The sequence below is a fragment of the Anticarsia gemmatalis genome, chromosome 5 (assembly GCF_050436995.1).
Source record: "Anticarsia gemmatalis isolate Benzon Research Colony breed Stoneville strain chromosome 5, ilAntGemm2 primary, whole genome shotgun sequence".
Lineage (NCBI taxonomy): Eukaryota > Metazoa > Arthropoda > Insecta > Lepidoptera > Erebidae > Anticarsia > Anticarsia gemmatalis.
This window is the reverse complement of record NC_134749.1, coordinates 7,838,551-7,854,600: the sequence shown is the minus strand read 5'-3', so window position 1 is coordinate 7,854,600 and position 16,050 is coordinate 7,838,551. Positions and strand designations below refer to the sequence as shown.

Below are 16,050 nucleotides of genomic sequence, written 5' to 3'. Positions count from 1 at the left end.
ATATTTACAGTATCTATAACAAATCACATGCTTGTAATAGAGCACTCTTGCAAATGTTCCATAGTTTAATCGTGAAAAGATTTGCGTGGCCGTGAAGAAACATTAATATACATAAATCGTTTAATCGCCACACATTGTCTCGTGACGCTTAAACCATGACTATGGCGCAAGTCAATGCCAATATCATTTGTAAGACGATATCCACCATAATCTGATATGATGAAGTACAAAAGCCACAATGACGCAACTTTTTCTTATTCTCTGTTAAGATAATCGTGGAATCTCTCGCTATTTCTTAGACAAAAATATATTACTTGCACTTTTTCCCCCTTACAACGAGCTAAGCCTCATGTCGTGGCTATCCTGTTATTTTTTTTTATTAGCAAGAAGCCACATTGCTTAATTCATTTCGGTAAATGTCGTTTAGCCGTATTACCTAAAGATGTGAGTTATTTACTTCTTTGCATGTTTTCTTATTCAATACTAAAATTGATTTGGTTTTTGAAAAAAAGGAGGAAATTCTTCAAAGTTAATTCCTTAATTCATGTGGCTGTGCTTACAGTTGAGAGCTTAATAGTATGACATTATTCCACAAGGGGATTTCAAGCTAAAATTAACACATTAAACACTTTATAGAATACTCGAGTGTCTACGTTGGGTTTCCGTTGGACAAAGTAGCCCAGGGATTATAATCTCTGTGTCAAATCTTAACCAAAACGCTGTTTTTGCATAAAATGGAAAATGTATGATTTTCTCTGTCTTCTATTTATCTAATAAACCCCGATATATGCAGAATAATGTTTGAAAAAGAATACATATATAGCAGTGCTTACGAAAAAGCAATGAAGCATAAATAAACAGCCTACACCAATGAAGCCGCAACAAGGCTAGATGTAAATAAAGGTATTATCCGTAATTAACAGCACCTAACGACGTAAATTCGCTATCCATGTTAATAGCGGCTATCTGAAATTGAATTTATGAAAGCTTTCTGTAATTAACACGACTGCCCACTACCGATATATGATTTCATTGTTTTTTAATGATGACGTAAGCTGTATCAATATTGGATTTGGAAGTTAGTATCGTTAGTTATCTTTGTTGTACAATTTGTACGAGTAATCACTTTTCTTCTAATCATTTAGGCACGTATAGTAGGAGTATCACACGATTTGTGAATCATTTCTTCTGACGTTTATTCGCAACCCGTATATATTTTTTTCTTTGAATAGATGCACATTTTTTACAGTAAAGCGTGTGTGGACTTAACACGCTACTAAAGATTCCCGGGGATGGGATTTATGAGGGTACTAAAAGTTCACTTTATTTTAGATAGAGAAGGTAAATTAGTTTAAACCCCCACTACATATCACCGAGAAGGTTTAACGGACACAAAAAAAAACATCACGAGATTAATAGACATCCTCTTAACTGTATAGTCGTCGCATGCGTTTATAAGTAACAGTACAAGCGACGTTATATTAAGCTTCAAGTCAAGCCATTAATAAATCTATACATGTATGCTTCAATATAAATAAATTATTAGTATCGTTGAGTGCCTTACGTGTACTCCTCCTTTTACAAAAGTCTATCCTAAGAAAGTTTGCTTATAAGCACGTAAGATAATGACTATTATAGGACGTGTGTTGTCGCCGAGGTAGACCTAGACAAGGCTGGCATAATAACCTGAATACGTTATACAAGACACTAGCCGGGGAGAACACCGTACGATGTGCAAAACTGTGAAACAAAAATTAAATTTATAACAATGAGATCAGCAAGGGAAAGGCTTTTTTATTAGATGATGGATATCACTGATATATTAAAGTAGGACGTAAAGTTATTTTACGATTTTCTACCACTATCGAATTTGACAATAAGCTAGCTTTCGACAATTTAGTAATAATCTGATCAGCGCCTCTAGCGGGCGTAATAGGAACCAATATTGCAGTACTATCTAAATGTCAAACTATCGATACTCGATTTACCTACCGATTGTAGAAAATCGCGGAACTCATTTTATTTTAAATTACGATACTACCACGCAAAACTATGCATTGTACGATTTTTCTGCTACAAAAATGTTTTTCAATTAACAAACCAGTTATTCACTTAAGATAAGTATTTTCTATTGTTAAATAACGGAAGATTATTCATATATGCGTTAGTTATTTTACTTAACAAACATGAAAAGTGTTTGTTTTTATTTTATACTTCTTAACACAGGCAATTAATTCAAAACAAACTTTGATCAATAACCTAAGCCACAAAAGCCACCAATCAAACATAAATAAAGTAATTCTCACTGTCATTTAAGCACGAAGTACAGTAATCCTCTGAAACAACAATCCCAAGTTATCTAATCTCTTGCAAATTTTGGGTTTCCGATACACGCAGTTAAACTTCCGACCGTGAATTACAAAATACATCATCGTATCATTTGATGTGAATTGCCAATTCCGAAGTTATTAGATGTTCGTGTGAACGTAATTATATTGAGATATATTATTTGAATTTTTCCTTACAAATAACTCGTGTTTTGTGTATTAAAAAGACATTTTTTGAACCAATAATATTGAGTGACGTGGGATTTTATAAAACAACGAAACATAAATACGACTAGATTTTAACCAACATTCGTAAATCACAATTATTTGTTCCATGTAGTAGTTAAACCCATGATCCCGCGTGCTATGGCAGCAGAGGTCGCGACCGCCTTAACCACTGCGTCATCAATCAATCCATAATTCCACTTGTACGTAAAACAAATATTTATTTAATTATTTTTTGTTTACTCACTCAATAAAGACCTCTAGCTCAAAATCCCCTAAATATACATAAAAAATATAAAAGTACAAAAGCCTTGACGGAAACCATGTATAAAACAACACAACATGTGAACTTTAATCAATAAATTACATATATGTAAAACAATATTGTACCGCCAAGCTTTTCCCAAGTGTGTTGCGTTCGGCTTCCAATAACAGTGTGTTATATTTTGTAGTCGAGTTTGATTATAACATATATTTTTACAACGTTTACTTGTATTGAAATTAGGAAAAACTGTAGCTTCAAAATAAGTTTCGCGATTGGGCTATTTTTGACCTAATCCAAAAGAAAATTTCAATTCAATTTTAATATTGCAGTAGCAAAACGGACGTAAGGGATGACATTAGACACTAAGTTCAGAAAACTAACACTGGTACCAGCTAGTTACATAGTAATTGGTTCTACAATGACCTTCGCAGAATTACAGGTGCAATAATTATCAGAATCCAATTAATTTTCATACGATTAGATCAATGCGATCCATCCAATTTCCTTTACAAAAGATTATGTGTCATCGTTATATTTATCATTGTATCATTAACGAATCCGTTTCACAATAAAAATGTATAACCATTGTAATATTAAACAATACTTATCTCTCTTTATTCGTTTGAAGTAAAATTATTCATCGTCGTTTATGATTTTTTAAGAAATCTTAATGATAGCCGATGACGTAACGACGCTTCGGAATATTCACGAAGCAGAAGTTTCCTTATCATTAATCTAAGGGTCTTATGCCTTTCTTAAGATCCTTTGTTTATTCCAAATCTACTTTGTTGTTATATCTCGTTGGCTTATTTTCGACACCGTTAATACATAATTTTATACGACTAAGAGCCTTTTATTCTATTGCGAAGCTTACCGTTTGACTTTTAACAAAAACAACGTTCATTTGAATGTATAAAATTTTAAACGACTCGAGATTTTTTCTTTTATTCGAGTCCAATATTCAAATGCTGACTTTGAATAGCTGATATTCGTATCGTCAGTTTTATACAGTTGTGCCGTGAGCTTCGTAGTCCCAATTACGTTCAGAATAATCCGTAGTTTCATATATCTGTAGTTGGGAAACCGCGTCCGAGTCTGTATTTATGGCAGGAGTTCACAGAATACTACATTTTTAATGTTCTTCAACTTTTGTGCACTGCTACGGAATTCACTTTGTTGCGAGAATAGTGACACGAGGATAGAGTGGGTTGACTTATGAAATGAGGAATCGATCCATTTTACGAGCGTGTTATCGGCCAATATGATTCACGAAGCTTGTTTACGATAAAAACACATAATTTAAGATAATTACGGCGCACAGTATTCGATGTTTATGCACCCGCTAAATTCAATGATACGTTCCATGCATATGCTTCATAAAATTAACTTTAACTGTTTAAACGCACAAGATCGCAAATAGACCATTATTGTACGCATTGAGCTTAGTGCACAAGTGTTGTTCAGCACTATTCAGTATAGAACAAGTCAATCTGGCAAGATAAACTGTGGGACAGATTAATCAATTCAGATAACGATGTAAATGGCGGTCGCTATAAATTATTGCAAACAACTCCGTGATATTGTTATCCCAGTTGTTCCTGATAAGATCTTTATCCTCTATGCGTACAATGAATATATAGGTTTGTCACTATCCAAACCTAAATTAGAGGCAACTTACTTTACTGCTAAATTCAAACTGTATAGCTGAATAACTGCAATGAAAGTGAGAAAACCAAAATAGCAAACAAAATATTGTGTATTTCGTAAATTACCAAAACGTAAGAGCAAAACGTCATACTTGGTGCTTTCAGAGCGGAGTCTAGATAGTCAAAGAAGGTCCCTTGAGGCTGTGGCAACGGTTTTATCGTACACCCACAGCTCGCAAAGCCCAAATTTAGGCTTGGAAATGATAAGAGAAGGCTTAACGTCATATTTTAGGCACCGTTCCAATCCCGTTCTGTTTGTATAACTGATTTACTTTTTTTACAGAAAATCCCCAATTAAAATTTCCTCGGCTTGAGGGTCAATCCCTCGCAGATTCCAGCTCCTAGTCCCTCCTCAAAAGCTTTAAGCCACTTGCTTAATAACATGATGAATGCTCAACAGGCTACAACACTCCTACATTTTAATGATTGAAAATATAAAGAGTTTAGAAACCTTAATGCGAAATGAGTTACTTTATTTTTATACTTTGTTGACGGTAAATAAATATCACTGAAATTGTTCGCCAGTTAAATAATTATCTTTTGGAAACATGCAAATACTTTAGCTGTAGTCGTTAAAGCCTAGGTCTACATTCGCTTCACTTTTCGCCTCGATTTTATACTCTTACCTCGACAAAAATGCGATACACGTAGACAGAATTATATTATACGATATTCCCAGCTTGGTTGTAAAGAAAAACAACTGAGTAAAAGTCACTCGTAAATATATACGTCATACTTCTCAGTTGTAAAAGTCACTGTATGTTATATGTAATACGACGTTCACGTACATAACTGCGCAAGTCGAGCGAAAATACGAAAACTTTCCTAGGGCGCGTTCCTAAGCGCCTGAAGCTTTTAACTTATATCGACCAACGTCACTCCGCTGCTCAAGTGTTTGTTAACAAAGTATGTTTTGTTTTAAAATTAAGCGCCTTGAACACCTCACGGTTCATTCTTATTTTAATTCTTGGCGAGTTCTTGTGTAATCTCCGACGAAACGTACAAAGGGAGTACATTTACCTCGCGTTCATTAATTAACAACCATGTCCCATTGTCACGAGATCACATCAACGTTTTCTTACTCTTGAAAATAATCATGCTCGCGTCTTAAACTAACAAGGTACGGTAACTAGAAACAATTTACCGCAAAGTGTTGGTGGCAGCGATGAAGACATTAATTAAGCGACACGAGGGAATTTAGAGGCGCGCGATGCAGAGTGCATTCAGCGTAAGGCAGGTGGTTCATAACGCCGAGTAGTTACACCTAACTACTCTTCAACCGTGTGGAAATCTTAACAGAACCACTTGGCGAGACGAGTCGCTTTCACGGCTTCAGCAAAACGGGCTATTTGCACACAAAGAGACGGACCACACATTACTCGGTGCACATAAATTCACCTACTTTAGACTTGGTCAACGAGACTTCTTGTTGCCAACTACCCACATACTCATTCTTACATTCTTACTCCGCCAGCTCGTGGTCCCCTACTTAATTTCAACTTTACTAGACTTAGGTACCTAGCCATACTTACAGACGTCTTTAAATTACAACGATATTGCGTATTCTCGCACAACTCTAGCACTTATTCACCCACGGAATCAGAGAGTATTTTAATTTCACCAAAAGTTTGACTTCCTCAAATTAATGAAAAAGATATCTTCGGTCTGTATACAGCTTTCACAACATTTTTTTCTTAATGAAAGGAGTTTTTAAATTTTCCTTATTTCTTGTTTCATTTGTAAAGTTCAAGTATTTGGTCATTATTTAGTCTGTCTGTATATGAAACTTGTGTAGGTAGACCGCAGGCCCGTGAACTGTAATCATTAATATTCATTCCTAGAACGGCCTGTTTCAGACATCTAGCTAGAGCATTGTTCAGAGAGTATAAATGAAATGAGATAATGACCGCGAGCGCCGTTACAAACGATCCCTTCTACGCCGGGTGTCACGGACTTTGACTAAAATATGACCCTGCGGGGCACACTCCCCGGATAAATAATACGGTATTAAGAGCTCACAAAATATCAAACGACATTAGCAAATTCAGACGACATTTTCCAGGACGGTTCATATTTCAACTTTGGTACATTTAACGTGTTTAACGGTAACTTAATTTGATAGTACTTAACAATATTATATTCGATAATACAATGTATTTACAGACAAATAATATTCTGTATGTTTGTTTACTTATACTTTTTACACTTTGATCTTTAACTATTATTTTTATTTATTAAGTTGAACGGGGTAAAATAGCTTTATAAACAAGATAGTTACAATTCTATCAAGGCTAAGATATTCAACAATGTATGTAGTATTTTAGTGAAATACTTTATAGCATGTAAGAATACGAATTTATCAAAGTTAAAATGTTCCACGGAAGCGAATATACCGTAACAACTTAAGATAAAAGTATGAGGATGCCATTATAAAAGTTTACATCAGATTAAAGAAGACAAAACTGTGGGAATGACATCACGGTGGAATTGCTTTGTTTCAGCTGAGCTCGCGCGGGACTTGGCGGGACTAAGCAAACTACACAGAACACTTTTCGACCACAGAAATATTTTCTAACAGTTTGATATTAATTCTCGAGACTCACAAAATCACGAAAACCATTTTTTAAGCTTTTTGCTAAAACAACATTGACTGTGTCAACAATAAATTCAAATTGGCCATCAATATGCATGAACTGTTTTTTTTAACTCGTTTAGAATCTCCTAGTCGAAAAATCAAAATATAAAAGTTATCCTTATTCTCGGTGACACAATTCACGTAATACCGTTAATGTTAAACGCCATTCAATGAAATGAAATTCAGAGCGAATACGTTCAAACGAAATTATATGAAGTGGCATCATTTACAAAGCCTCGGCGCTGATGCATATTTGAAATTACCATAAGCTATATTCGATACATTGCTTATGTTGATATTAATATTGTTCATAATTTTATTATACTTGATTTGCAATAATACTGTGTTATACAATTATTTGAACCCAAATAGTCACGAATACAATACCAATTTTAATTAAATGTGCGATTTTACGGGTAATAATCGAGTTGAATTAACACAGCGGATCGGACCCGCCCAAGTATTATTAAATGTGGTTTTATCTCTATAGGTGCAATTAGCCTCGAACCTTCATGAGAGTGTTCTCATAGACTTTTTGCGACTTCGCCCTTTTGTGGGTCTAATCTCAAAGAGCTAATTTACATTTGATTTTAGAAGATATATTGAGGGTTTATCCTTATTTTAAATACATTTTCGTAGCCATTTGCGAATGAAAGAGATGATATTATGCATACTTAATTAAAAGGGGTTATCATTATGAGCGTTGCCAACAACGGAATTTAAAAAGTTACGCTAAACGATTTTCGGTTACCTTTTTAGGTTACCTTGAGAACCATTTTAGGTTTTTGAAATCTTTCTGGAAATTAACTTTCTAAAACGAATTTTCGCAAAATATTTAAGTTTTTAAATATTTTTAAGGTAATTTAGAAAACTATCGATATGTGGTTTTCATTAGGTACTAAAGACACGCTTATTAATTATTTTGTAGTTACAATAAATGAATCACTGCGGTGACAAATATAATAATAATATCATCGATATCGAGAATGGAATGTAAGTAATAGCAGACATATTAATACATATAATCAGAGACAATCAATTGGAAACCGTGTATCATTCCACCAATAAATGAACTTTTACCTCAGAGAATTGTATCGACATGAATCGATTGATATTGGTCAATTCAACTTTCTCTGCTCGTGTTTCATAAAATTGTTAGTTGATGAAATAAAATTGCAAAAAACGTTATAAGTTTAAAAGAAACGAATAGGTGATTCCGTAGAAAAAATCGACAGTCAACTTAAGCTAGTTAAGTCCAGAGTAGAGCTTAGGTAGCAAATTAAAATTAAAATATTTTTTTTTTAGCAATAAATTAATGACAAACACATTTAAGCTAATCTGAACATCTGAATAATATGACATCAATAGAAGAAAGTTATTACAATCCAGAGTCAATAAAAGTAAAATTGACTTACAAATTTAACAAGAACGATTTGTTTTGCATAAAGCTCTTCAAAGAGTTATGGATGTAACAACTATCTTGCAGAATTATGGCGCGCTTCAAGCACTACTGTTATCATTATAATATTAGTATAGATATATCATCGTGAAAGGCTTTTTAGTGTTACCGCTGAAAGCGTTTATAGCTGTATTAGTGCTCTTATAAAAAGAATCATAAAAATGAAAATATGTACGACATGAGATATCTAGTTACAAATAAAACCAAGAATTGTTCAATGATTAATCAATGTTAAGTAAACAAACGAAAAAGGATACAATTGTTTAAACGGGCATCTCAAAATACGGGCGACATGTATTGCCAGGAATGGATCCGTAAGCGGACTGAGGTATACAAATAGGATTTAGCCATGTACACATTTGGACGGTCTGTTTATTCAAACTCTTTGTGAGTGGATTTCGTTTACGGTCAGACATTCCGGTTAAAATCTCAATAAAACAAAAAACAATCGAAATACTTAGTCGGTAGTAGTTACGTCCTAGTAAAATACCATTCTGTTGTAGGTACAGCATACTCATCTAACTAAAGTCGCAAACCGTTGTAATAGCCCGCATTTTGTGTAAAACCAATTTTTAATTATGAAGATAGAAAAATCTCTTTCGTAAATAATCTCTTTGCAAAACAAGGCTTAAAACAACAATCCACCGTTGCAGGAGGGATAAAAATGAATCCTATTTAAATAGTACTCGTGGGAGCTTCAAAATATATTATACACGCAAATTCTGAACGCAAAATGGTTTATATTTTTAAATATTGGATGGTGCGAATACAGAAGTGTCAATGAAATTGCACGTTAATTGTGATAATTATTTTATATAGAACTTGATCACTGTTAATTAACATATCTTCGCTACGCACTTCCAGTATAGACTGCGTGATACGAGATTAATATAATAACCGTATAATAGACACGAGGACGCTATTCAAATGTTTCCAGTGGAATTAATTATCTTGTTTATTTATATGTATAGCACTCTAAACATCAGGATATTCGTCCCTACAATTACACGCGACAACGTCGGATCAAATTATTTGATAAATTGACGTACAATATGAAATGTCGGGTCACCTTTACCGTAAATATTTTAGAGAAACTCCCCATAATAAAAACGTAAGTATCTGAGTATTGGGTAACACGAAATTGGAGAGATATTTCGTCTTGTGAAAAAGTTAAAACAAATTTCGTAGAAGCTACTCTCTGATGTTGGCGTATGAATATAATCGAATCGAAATTAAGACTTTGTATAATTAAATATCGTTAGCCATACATATTAGACAGAATATAATTATAAATTCTAAGAGTGGTATCAAATTAAATATTTAGGTTAATTAGTGTACTTTACCTAATATTTTTGGATTCAGAACACTGACTTTTGTACAATCAGGGCCAGGTTTTATTTTCAAGGGAGAGGTACCTTTCGCAAGTCTGTTAGTTCACGTCGCGGCAATAAACTTTGGTACAAAAAGAGTATTTCTCTATACATAATATTATACTCCAAGACAAAAGAAAATGGCATTCATACCTTAATAATAATAGACATAGATGAAAAATACAAAGTTGTTAAAAATGTCTGCGCAACCCAACCCAACTCATCTAGAATACATATAAATATAGAGTTTTTACAAAATGCGCAACTATTCATCAATAATAAACTCATATCATTATGAAAAGAGAACGTTATACATTTATTAAACTATTCTCAACACACGTGCTCACAATTAACAAAATCATGCCAAATATAACATAATAATATGTAGTTGTAACCATAAAACGTCAAACAGAAAAATATAGAGCCAATGTAGAAGTGTCAAATATCCCAAGGAATTCTTGTAATTTTGGTTCGCACGCGAGACTTCCACTCCTACAATACGTAGTCATTTTGAGCTGTATAACCGGGCCTGACAACAGCCTGCGAGTTCACTCAATTTCTTCTGATCTTAGTCGCGGAGCATACAAATAAAAGGAAATCGCATTTCAATAAAATCTATACCTAATTCAATGCTACACCCTATTAGTTCCCACTCACGATAACAGCAGGAAATTATCGGGCTGTCTATTCATTAGCACGACCACACAGCGGATGTTACTCTACTATATATCTTCAACAATTTATAATACTTAGCTTTTATCAAGTGGAGCATAATCGAGTAAAACGGTTCACATTAGTAGAGGATAAAAAACTCCGACAAACTAGATCTTTAAAGATATACCATACATTGCAATAGCATTTTGGTGTTTGCAGAAAAGTAATTATAATTTCAAACTCTCTCCTTTACTTTAATATTATATAAACGCATGCCCATGACTGAATAACTCAAATCCACAGCTACACTCATTATATTGAAGTTCTATCTAGTCGAGTTTCAATTTCATCCCCACGTATTCAGAATGAAAACTGAAAGCACTGAATAGAGACATAAACTAACTAAATTAGTGCGGGCCTTGTACGTCGCGATCCGATTGTCCCTGTACCTGACACACGCCTTTACCGCTATCGACTTAACTAGAGCTAGCACAATGTTATGTGCCATGTTCGAGAGTCTTCCACTAATAGGTATTCTAGAAGTTGGCAACGAAATGTTCTCACCGCGGGAATTCGGTGCCAATTCGTACACCTAAGTATGAAAAAGTGCTAGCTAGCAACAAGAAATTCAAATGGCGCTTTAAGCCGTTATGGCCGCCATACTTACTACGTCATCGCCTCGTTGGAAAAATATTCTAATCAATTTTAGCCCTAAAGATAGACAAAATTTTAATTCTCGCCTAATACTAGTAGTGCTTTTAAGATTAACGGCACGCTCGCGGATTTGATCTCAGCGCAGCCAGTTACGCAACCGCATCGCACTCCATGCACTTGACACCAGTACCCAATAGTGTTTGTTTATCTATTCAATGCAATTTACCGCGCTTATTCGCGGGTATCCACAAATATGAACAAAGTATTGCGAGAAAACCCGCTAGTTTTCACACTTTTAAACTTCTACCTAGACCAAACTCTTTATGTTACAACATAGGTATATCGTTTCATATCGATATGTTTAGTATTTTTATATGTGAAGGTTCACATAATTCTTATAACAGCTTACAGAGAAATAAATTATAATAATTCTAACTATCGTACGTTACTTACCTGAACTTTTTACATCCGAACTTTTAACAAAACACTGAAGAAGCGACGTGTGTCAATGTCACTGAAAAGTATTTTCAGTCCGAGTTCGCTGTATTAAGAACACGCACTTTTACCGTGACGGAAAGTTTATTTTATTGCATCGGCGCGGGTAGGCGAAAGTTGCAGCGGGCGGGCGAGCGAGTGGAGGTATCGCACGCCGCCCGAGAAGTGGCGGGCGAGGGTGTGGGCGGGGCGCGGGGCTAGCGGGGGGAGGCCACGGGGCGCAGGCGCTATTCTACGTCCGCGCCCGGACGCTGACGTCACGCGAGATCCGCCACTCTGCCGCCCGACTCAGATCCCAGCCCCGACACCCTCGTTTCACACGCTTCGCTCCGCTTTCAGCCTACCCGCTCGTGCCGTGAGCTCGTGACTCACACGGGTAACTCTACTATGAGACTAGTCCTGTGATACTATTCGTAGATCAATAGCTTTCGCTGAAAATGTAAACAACCTAGGCAAAGCTAACGAGAAAACGCGTGTATAAGCGCGACACCGTGTGTAAATATATCGTGAAAATATATGGCGTAGAATTATTTGGTGAAATTACCAATAATATCTATATTATTTTTTAAAGATAGATTATATTAAATATAATATACATATAGTGTTTCTGATAATATTGGTTTTCAATGAAAACTTTCCGAGTTCATCGAAAGTTGAGAGTCGGAAACTAAATTGATATGGATATCAGCGTTCGATCGTACGGAAGGTCATTGCGTAGAGAGGAAAAGTGGCGTAGGGAGTCTATTTCCATGTTTCCCCCTGTTCAACAAGCTTTCTACGAAACAAGACAAGTGACGAAATAATTTCACGTAATAAGAATTAAATTACTTTGATCCTCCATTTTACTTTACGGCAATTCCGTCTGTACTGGAGGAAGTAATGTAAACTAGCGCAAATAAAAATGATATAAAACACTCTTCGTTAATTTGATGTGGGCTTTATTTCTCTGGGAATAGTGAAGTACTAAAATAGGAGAGTAATCTCTTTGCTAACTATATCTAGCCAATCAATTCAATATGCTGAAGCGCTCTGGGTTGCTAAGTGGAACCACTGGCTTTTATTGAGTTTGGACAAAGGTGCGTTTTTTGTACATTCGTTTTTTTAATACATAAGACAGTTGATCATGAGGTTCAATTCGGAAGGTCCCGGTGAAATGGGGATTATTCTGTTTATGGGAAATTGGGGCAGTTGCTTAGTATGTGAAAATAACAAATTGTAAAATTAATGGAATCCACGAATCCGACTGTGCCAAGCGCTCTAGAAAAATAAATAGTCGGTGTTTCAAATTAATGAGCAAAGTTTTATATCTAAGCAACATATTTTCTGCACATTTCAAACTTGTGGCATAAAATTTATTTTAAACTATATTTGTTTCTGCTTCTTTTACGACGACTGTTATATTTGCTCTGCCCAAATTTTAAACAAGTTTATATTTTTTAAATTATAATGTTACAAATAAGTCATACATCAATATTTATTTTGGATACATGCGCCAACATGTCAAACTCTTATAATTATTAGAAGAATAGAAAATAACTTACAAGTCCTAGTTTAGTGCTCCAGCAATATTGTGACCGCACGTACTAATGCAATTATCTCAACATCAGGCGCAATCATCAAAATAATAACCAATTTCTTATCAATGAAAACTTATAACTAACGAAAATTTGCAACATAATAGAACAACACTTATTTCTTTATTCTCGGTGCTGTCATTGATTCTCGCAACCAATGACTTTTTTGCCGTAACTGGCCAGTATTTGATTAGTTCAAATCTTCATTGCTAACCAAACTTTTTATTGCTTTAATTTTCCGACCAAGAATGGCGAAGAACAAAGCCGTAAAGCAGCCTGCGGTTGTTTGATACTGAAATTAAATATAAATAATCCCAGATTTTTTTACCACAAAGAGAATATTTAATTTGTGGTTTTGCATGTTTCTCGAAACATCATTATATTAGATTGTACGGGCTATTTATTGTTACAATATCACAGAGAATTTACAAGTACCGAGTAAATCGGCTCAATGTAGAAAACATACATGCTTTTATTATGTGTGGACTTTTAATAACTTTCATTAAGCCGATTGGAAAGAAAAACAATGTCACAAAATGAATACATGTATGCACATTTGTAGGAACAATAAAATGTAAGTACATTATTTTGCCATTGTAGACACCAAACATGCCGCTATCAGCTTTTACGGCACAAGAGTTCACGAACTATCTATAAAGCAATCATTTTGTATTTTATACTAGACATACCTCCAATCTCTTCCAATATTTTAACGAAAAAGAGGGCGACGTAGTTCAGGCGGCGCGTCGAGGGCGCACACATCGGGCTCCCGTATAAATGCTTTAAGATTATAATATCGCCGCTAATGACATTTACAGCGACACTTTCCCATCCATCAAATGTCTCACTTCTGGGGTGGAAAATTAAAACGTAGCTTAGCTTAAGTGTACCTTCGGAAATAAGAGGGATTTGAGTGAAAATCCTTGCTACGTTACGTGTTATAGAGGTGTGTGATTTGTAATTTGTTAATACATTTTTTATCTTTCGTTGAGAGCTGTAATGCGATAAAATAAACAATATTTGCATTGGCGTGATCATCTTCATAGCCGTTTTTTTAATAAACTGGTTAAAAATAAGCGGTTAAAGTGTGTCTTAGCCCAGCAATGGGGCGCTATATTGATGGAAGGACAATGCATAACCTGTGTAGAAAAAATGCGAGTTTAAAATAGCAAATGTACACTCAGTGAAAACCAAGTGAGGGTAGGCATCGAGACTCGGGCCGCAAGGAGACGACGCTTAGCAGCCACATCAGTCAGCTCGTGACCACGGTCGTTGTAATGCGATCGAAACGTCGGGTGAACATATAAGGTAGGTATTCTAACCTTTAATTTTCAATCGCGATTAAGACCCGTTACATTATAATATAACTTAAAATAGCAGTTTTTACTTTTATGCGAACACCTAAAAAGAAACATCGGAGTGTAAGAATTCTACATGCATTTGTGAACCTACATCACAATAAATATGTTCAACCCTCGCAACACAATCACATCATAAAACAAACTCCAACAAATCATACGAAGCAATAACAAGAAACCCTCTTTATTATTTATCTAACATTCCCATTAAGTTTGAGGTTACATAAAGAAATCTTTTACAACACTTTTATTGCACAATTTCCTCGGGATATAACTAAAATACCGAAGTTCCCCATTACAGGGTGTCACATAAAGAACACTGATATGAATTTTGTATAGCGTAGTAGTGTGATCGTATAAATCATTACACCGTTCATCTAAAAAATGTCTGCTCGTTTATTCAATCCATCATCTAAAACGTGATTACTTACTTACAAAAACAGGGAGTAGAAATAATTGATTGATTGGTATATTATTATCACCACCTAACAAATAGAATATTATTAGCTAGTAAATAGATTTAACTTCTAAGTAAATACACGTAAGTAAAGTTCTAGTGAAAAACAACATTCACATTTAATAGTCAAGAACCATTTTCACCACGCAAGTAATTCCCGGGATTGAATGCAATGAATGCAATGTATTCCTATTTACTCCATTCAAAGCACACGTTCCCAGGGGATGAAAGCTGAATTTTGTACGAGCGACACCGGCAACAAAAGTTAGTTGTTAAAATATCCATTGAATCCAGGCCGCCGCGCACTGCGATCAGGTAAACGGTCCATCAGTAATGTAACAGATGACGCTACAAACATAGCGAAATAGAAATTGCTTGTTTACATAACTACGTATCAGCGCAAATATTGCGATAATACTAAGCTGCAACTTACAATTACGTTGTGAAATTAATATTTCTCTCCTGCCAGATTGTTTTAGAGATTTTGTAACAAAGAATTTGTTTACCTCTTTCTTCTTAAGTATAATTGATGCCTCTTTTACGTTACGACAATGTTCTTGTAATATTACAGTGAGTGTGGTGTAAAAATAAAGTATGTAAGTAAGGCTCTATTCCACACATTAATTTATATCTTTAGTATTCTTGCTGTTATCCTATACCTACAAGTTTTCTCACATATTTTAGCTAAATATATGCGGAAGCACTGGCACTTCAGTAATCCCGGGAGAAATCGGTAAAAGTGCTCTAACTCTGTTAACGTACATCTCACAGAGCGAAGATTATCATGTTTATCTGAGTAGTCGTACTTCTTGTTAACAGTACACGGTAAAAAGCCTTTTATTTAAAAAGACAAGGCTCATTAATCCTTCGA

At 34.9% G+C, this 16,050-nt stretch overlaps 1 protein-coding gene across 2 annotated transcripts in view; it reads right to left on the bottom strand.

Moving 5' to 3' along the window:
• The window catches only part of LOC142973031 (uncharacterized), a 91,851-nt gene extending 79,914 nt beyond the window's left edge, over nucleotides 1-11,937 (bottom strand). For both annotated transcript variants that reach the window (XM_076114548.1, XM_076114549.1), the window contains exon 1: nucleotides 11,749-11,937. The gene's annotated coding sequence lies outside the window, so the exon portion shown is untranslated. The remainder of the gene's footprint in view (nucleotides 1-11,748) is intronic.
• Nucleotides 11,938-16,050: the final 4,113 nt, after the last annotated feature.